This window comes from Gymnoscopelus microlampas (assembly GCF_963454915.1).
Source record: "Gymnoscopelus microlampas genome assembly, chromosome: 11".
NCBI classification, from domain to species: domain Eukaryota; kingdom Metazoa; phylum Chordata; class Actinopteri; order Myctophiformes; family Myctophidae; genus Gymnoscopelus; species Gymnoscopelus microlampas.
This window is the reverse complement of record NC_139948.1, coordinates 16,083,981-16,089,921: the sequence shown is the minus strand read 5'-3', so window position 1 is coordinate 16,089,921 and position 5,941 is coordinate 16,083,981. Positions and strand designations below refer to the sequence as shown.

General features: G+C 40.0%; 1 protein-coding gene across 1 annotated transcript in view; it reads right to left on the bottom strand.

Moving 5' to 3' along the window:
• Positions 1 to 4,894: 4,894 nt before the first annotated feature.
• LOC311055410 (cytoglobin-1-like) overlaps positions 4,895 to 5,941 on the bottom strand; it is a 10,781-nt gene continuing 9,734 nt past the window's right edge. Inside the window, exon 3 of the mRNA XM_084071600.1 lies at positions 4,895 to 5,941. This exon is cut by the window's right edge and continues 1,363 nt beyond it. The gene's annotated coding sequence lies outside the window, so the exon portion shown is untranslated.

The window sequence follows — 5,941 nt, the reverse complement described above, 5'->3', positions numbered from 1 at the left end:
CTTCTAAAATAAAAAATGTGTGAAATATGACGGGATGTTCATCTGCTTTCTATTCTGCTATCCATTCATCGTCGTGGGAGAGAATAACGGATGTTTATTCGTTTCATGTTCAACTGTCCAGTCGGTGTGTAATGCGATTCCCATGCCAGTCATCCTCAAAACCCTGCCAACCAATTGTTATGATTGGATGAGACGAATGGAGGGATAGAGGCAGCACTCGTATTGGTTCCCATGATAACTTATTCCGTCCACCATGACTTGACAACTTGGACGGCACACTTGTTAATGCACAAAACCATCAGCTGCTCGGCCCAGTCACTCGCTCGACTCGCGGCTTGCTTGGGTGAGCCTCAAGGCCTCGCTGTCAGCATATACCTGCCTTGTTTTAAAGTGATTTAAAAAGCGATACATTTGTTGTTGTAAAACCTTACACTTACTCAGGGCGTAACAACGCTCCCCAGAACAACTGGCTTGAGAATCTCTTACATGCATCCAGTCTTCGTAAGAGAGAATCCTGTCCTATAGAGTCAGGTTCCACTGCTTTACCTACGGTTATGCCTCAAGTCCTTCTACGTCTACGATTGTCTCTGCTTGGGTGTCTCTTCTCCTGGCTATTACTGCTTTTCATTCATTCTTTCTTAGGCAAACTGTCTGGTTCCTAAATGATTTATGTGAGCAGTGGAGCTATTGTATCAACATTTCTGTGGGTCACATTGTCACAACAACATCAATAATATAGCATGCCATCTTGGAGGAAGAATCCCAATCCATGCATGGCAATGTGCAAGCATGGACAGTGGTTAATAGTATTGGCAATGCTTCGTGGACGTAATTCTAAAGGAGCTGGATCAAATGAAGACAATCATGGAAGGAGCAAAGGAGATCAGCATACCGTAGCTCACTTAAGTGCAAAAGTATTGGCACACCTGGGAAACAAATTGGAGACAGAAGTTTGATGAAATGCATTGAAGTCAATGATAGCTGACTGGACCAGCTTAAGAACCAACAATATTTTTATTTTTTATTTTTTTTAACTACATTTTTATTGGAACAAAGGGTTTTCAAAAGACAAACACACATACAAGGATACAAGACAGAACACAAATAAGGAAAGAAAACAAAATACAAAATAAAAGGACAAGACATTCTGCATTCTACAATTGTTACAGTTATTACTCTAGTAAAATGTGTTATACATTGTCCATGGGCTGAAAGAAGACAGACCACTTTTCCCATTTTTTGTGTAACTTGTCCTCTTGTAGTCTGAGAATGAAATTTGTTTTTTCCTTTGCGTAGATTTCCCCTATAATGTCCACCCAGTTGTCTTTGGTTGGAGGATCCTGTTGGTACCAGCGACGCATGATCAATTTCTTGCTTGCTGCTGGAAAGTTCTTGATTAAGTATTTGTCATGTTTTAATAATTCTTCAGGAATATTCCCCAATAACCAACAATATTTTGTAATGATTCCTCAGGCTCAGGCGACCGTCAAATATATTAATTTGTTGTAAAACCTTACACATAGGACGTTGAGTGAACCAAAACAAATGCTCCCCAAAACAACAGCCTTAATTGACAACAGAATCGCTTACACACCATCCAGTCGTCATAAGAGAGAAACCTGTCCTACAGAGTCAGGTTTTTCTCCTTCAATGATTAATGTGTTTAGTCATACATGCCATAAGCCCTTCTACTTTTAGGGTTGTCTCTGCTTTGGTGTCTCTTTCCCAAGCTATTACTGCTTTAGGTAGGTGTGGTTTTAGGTAGGTGTGGTGAAGCTATTTTATCAACATTTGCTTCGGTCACAACGTCATTTATACAGCTAGTGCTATGCCCATTGGAACGCATGACCCTTCGGAAAGGGTCGGTTCTGATCACTTCACTCTCGACACAGCCATTTTTACCTTGAGTTGCAATGATCAAGACCAGACTACAGCTGGGCTAAACCCACAAGTCTGGGTTTAGATATTCATAATCCTTCTGTAATGTCTCCCTGAGATCTCTGTTTAATGTATATGCTCTGACCTTTCATTCCTTTCTAAAATAAAATGTGTGAAATATGACTGCTATCCACTCATCGTGGGAGAGAATAACAGGATGTACATTTGCTTCCTGTTATACTGCAAGAAAGAACGGAACGCTCGTCTCCAAACAAAACGTTCTTCTTGGCATAGCCATTGACGCACCAGGGAGGAAAACTGGAGCCAGCCCAGAAGTTCGATGGAATGCATTGAAGTCAATAATAGCTGGCTGGACCCGCTTATGAACAAACAATATTTTGTAATGATTGCAACCTCAGATAATCGGTCCAGGGAAATAAAATAACTCATATCACACTTTCTGATCTCTCAATATGCATATATAATTGTATTGAGTTATCTAAAGAGCACAGAGTAAATTTCTGACCTGTACTTGGCTCCCTCTTTTTTCCCTCCACTAAATCTCTTGGCTCTGTAATCTCTACTCACCAGCTCTTCTATCACTGCTATGCTGATGATACTCAACTGTTTTTCTCCTTCCAAACCTCTGCCACATTGGTTGAAGCAAATATCTCTACATGTCTGGCTGACATCTCACAAGTGGATGTCTTACCACCACCTCAAGCTCAACGCAGTGAAGACTTAGCTTCTCTTCTTCCCATGAAAGTCTGTACCCTGCAGAATCTTACCATTTCCATCAACAACAGGGAGTTGCTCACCCCAAAACACACTCGCCCCGGGTCAAATCCGGTAACCTCGGAACGGTCGCCACCAGATAATCCTAAACGTAAAACTATGTAAAACTATGCTTAAACCTAACCTTATTCCTAAACATAACCTCAAAAGCTATGCCTAAACCTAACCTTATACCTAAGCTTAACCTCAGTAAAACTATGCCTAACCCAAAAGTAATTCCTAACCTTAACCTCAGTAAAACGAATACAAGAATATAAGAACCGCTGGGGGGCTGGGTAAGAGCGGTCCGCAAAAAAATGGGTTACCTTCCTCACCAAGAGGTCTGCATGCTCCTTATCCAGGCCTCAGTCATCTATTTAGGCCTTTACTATTTCAGCTCTCTCCTTACTGGCCTTCTGGCATGCTCATTGAAGCCCCTCTAAATTCTACAGAATTCTGCGGCATGCATGGTCTTCAACTTCGTCATATTTTGACACGTCTCCTTGCTTTTGCGTTTCCTTCACTAGCTAGCAGTCTTGAGAGATTACTGTATTAGTAGTGAGAAATAAATCCTCTTGATTATTGACCTTACCCCCTAGCACTCCCCTATCCTTGTATCCTTTCTTGTCACCTTTTTTGGTAGATGCTAGTTATAATCTGCAGATATATATTGGTTACTTGTTCAAATTGTTTTGTTATTTAGATTATCTTTGCTTGACCACATAAATATTAAGAATGTTATTAGATAGTATGTTGTTTAGACAGATGCTAGGTTTGATGTTTACCTTTCATTCTAGTTTATTTTAAGAACTAAATGTTTCCCTTGCACTTACTTATGACTATAACATGTCATTTTCAGACAAGGGTTCATGCCATTTACTAGATTTTGCACTGTCAAAATGCTAACAACAACAATAATTACAATCTACAAAGTAACTAACTAAAGTTTTCAAATAATTATAGTGGAGTAAAAAATATATATTTGCCTTAGAGATGTAGTGGAGTAGGCCTAGAAGTAAAATTATTGGAAATTGGAAGTACTCTGTCAAAGTAAAAATACCTCAAAATTGTACTTGAGTACATGTACTTACAGTAGTTACTTTCCACTACTGGTGAAGAGAGATCTGGACAATGTTGTATTTGTCCTTATCAGTGGATATCTCCAACCATGGCCACATTAAGTTGCTGCCCTTTGTGATGCACAGTAAAATTATGGCATTTGCCAAAGTCACATCATTGTTGCTGATTTTAAAGGTCTAGACATAACAGTCCCTGGCAATTGATTTATTACTAAATTAAAATGTACATGATTTATAATTTTTTAGTAAAGAAATTGTAAAACAACAACCAATAAACAAACTGGTACCAAAACGTTTTGCCACCTTGTTGTGGTAGCAAATTCTGGCCTGGCCCATGGAGTAAATGCTGTCTGTATTTTGATTTCAAAATACTACTTGTTATGACCACTCCTTAGAGTCACAGCAAACAGGAAGTCCACATGGTGATGGTGGCATAGTTTAATCGAGACTTTTATTAAGAAATAGTAGCCTACAGAAATAGAACATAACACATGAATGGAGTGTGGAAGTCAGAAGATCAGTGTGAGGTGTGAGTGTGTTGGATTAGTGAATAATGGTGGAATCAACATGATGAAACAAACAAATAACCAAAGCAAAAAGAGCACCCACCCTCAAGGAGAGAAGAGAGGACAGTCACAACAACCCGGCCCTTTTAAAGGCTCCCCCCAGCTGTAGGTCAACAGGCCTGACAGGTAAACAGGCCTGACATGTAAACAGGCCTAACAGGTAAACAGCCCTGGAGACATGCCTGGGCCCGTCACATATTGTTGGTTTATAAAGCTTTGAATGTTAGGGCCCAGATCATTTTCTGATCTTGTACTACACCATTGTCAGGCCATGTGGGACAGCTGGGTCTGCTTACTGAACCCAAACTAAATGTGGGGAAGCAGCATTCAGTTTTTATGCACCACATATATGGAACAAACTCCCAGATAATTGCAGGTCTGCTTCGGCTCTCAATTATTTTGAATCAAAGCTAAAGACCTTTCTTTTGTGCCACTGCCTTTTACTGAGATTTATAATTGAATACTATATGCTATAATTATATTCTCTTATCTTTGCGTTTTATATTATATGTGTTATATTATAAAGTGTTTATTTTGCACTTTCTTAATGCTCTCTGTCTTTGTCTCAATGCTTAATGTTTTATATAGGGCAATTGCCTTGTTTCTTAAATGTTATACAAATAAACTTGCCTTCCTTTCCTTGCATTCCTCTCCAATGAGTCTGACCAGCTCCTTATCCAAGCCTCAGTCATCTCCAGGTTTGACAACTGTGTAACCTCTCTCCTTGCTGATCTGCCGGCCTGCACCCTCAAAACCCTTCAACTGATCCAGAATGCTGCAGAATGCTTTGTCTTCAACCTCCCCAAATGTTCATGTCTCCCTCCTCCTTCTGCGTTCCCTTCACTGACTTCTGGTTGCGTCCCATATCCAATTCAATACACTGGTGATGACCTACAAGGCAATCAAGGGAATGGCACCACCTCATCAGGGCATGATCCACCGCTACACCCCTTCCCACACCTTCAGACACACTGACCCTCCCTTCCTTACGATACCCTGGCCAACACTCCAAGCGTCCTGGACAATTCTCCCTGCTGGCTCCGAAGTGGATTGACCTCCCCCTTCAATCAGGAGACTGCAGACCCCCCATTTTGCGCTGCAGTCTGAAAACTCACTTCTTCATAGACATATATAATACGATTTGGTTACAGTAATCTTATTTACAGTATATCATCTGGTTTAGACAGATTAGGTTTGATGTTTAAAACTGGAATCCTAGTTACCTTTGAGCACTTAATAGTTTTCTTTACTGGACTGTTTACATCCTTTTTCTTTTACTTAAAACTTCACTATGTAACTTTCCTCTTCTACCCCGGATTTGAACCCGGTTTCCGCTGACATTTTTACCATTGAGCCTGCCTGCTTGATCGCGGGATAAATTGAATCTTGAAAATTTGTGTCAGATCCTGTGTCTAGGTGAGACATGAACTTTGACACAATCTCAAAGTTCATTTTTTTCAACAGAAAAGCAGGGAGACAAAATACAACCATCCCAATTGTATACGTTATATTGTATTAACATACTGCACTCTACCATACAGATTGGACAAAATGACATTTTATTCATAAAAAGTTACATAGTGCCGCTTTAAGTTCCTGCCATTTACTCTGATCTTGCACTTTATACGTCACTATGAGAGTATC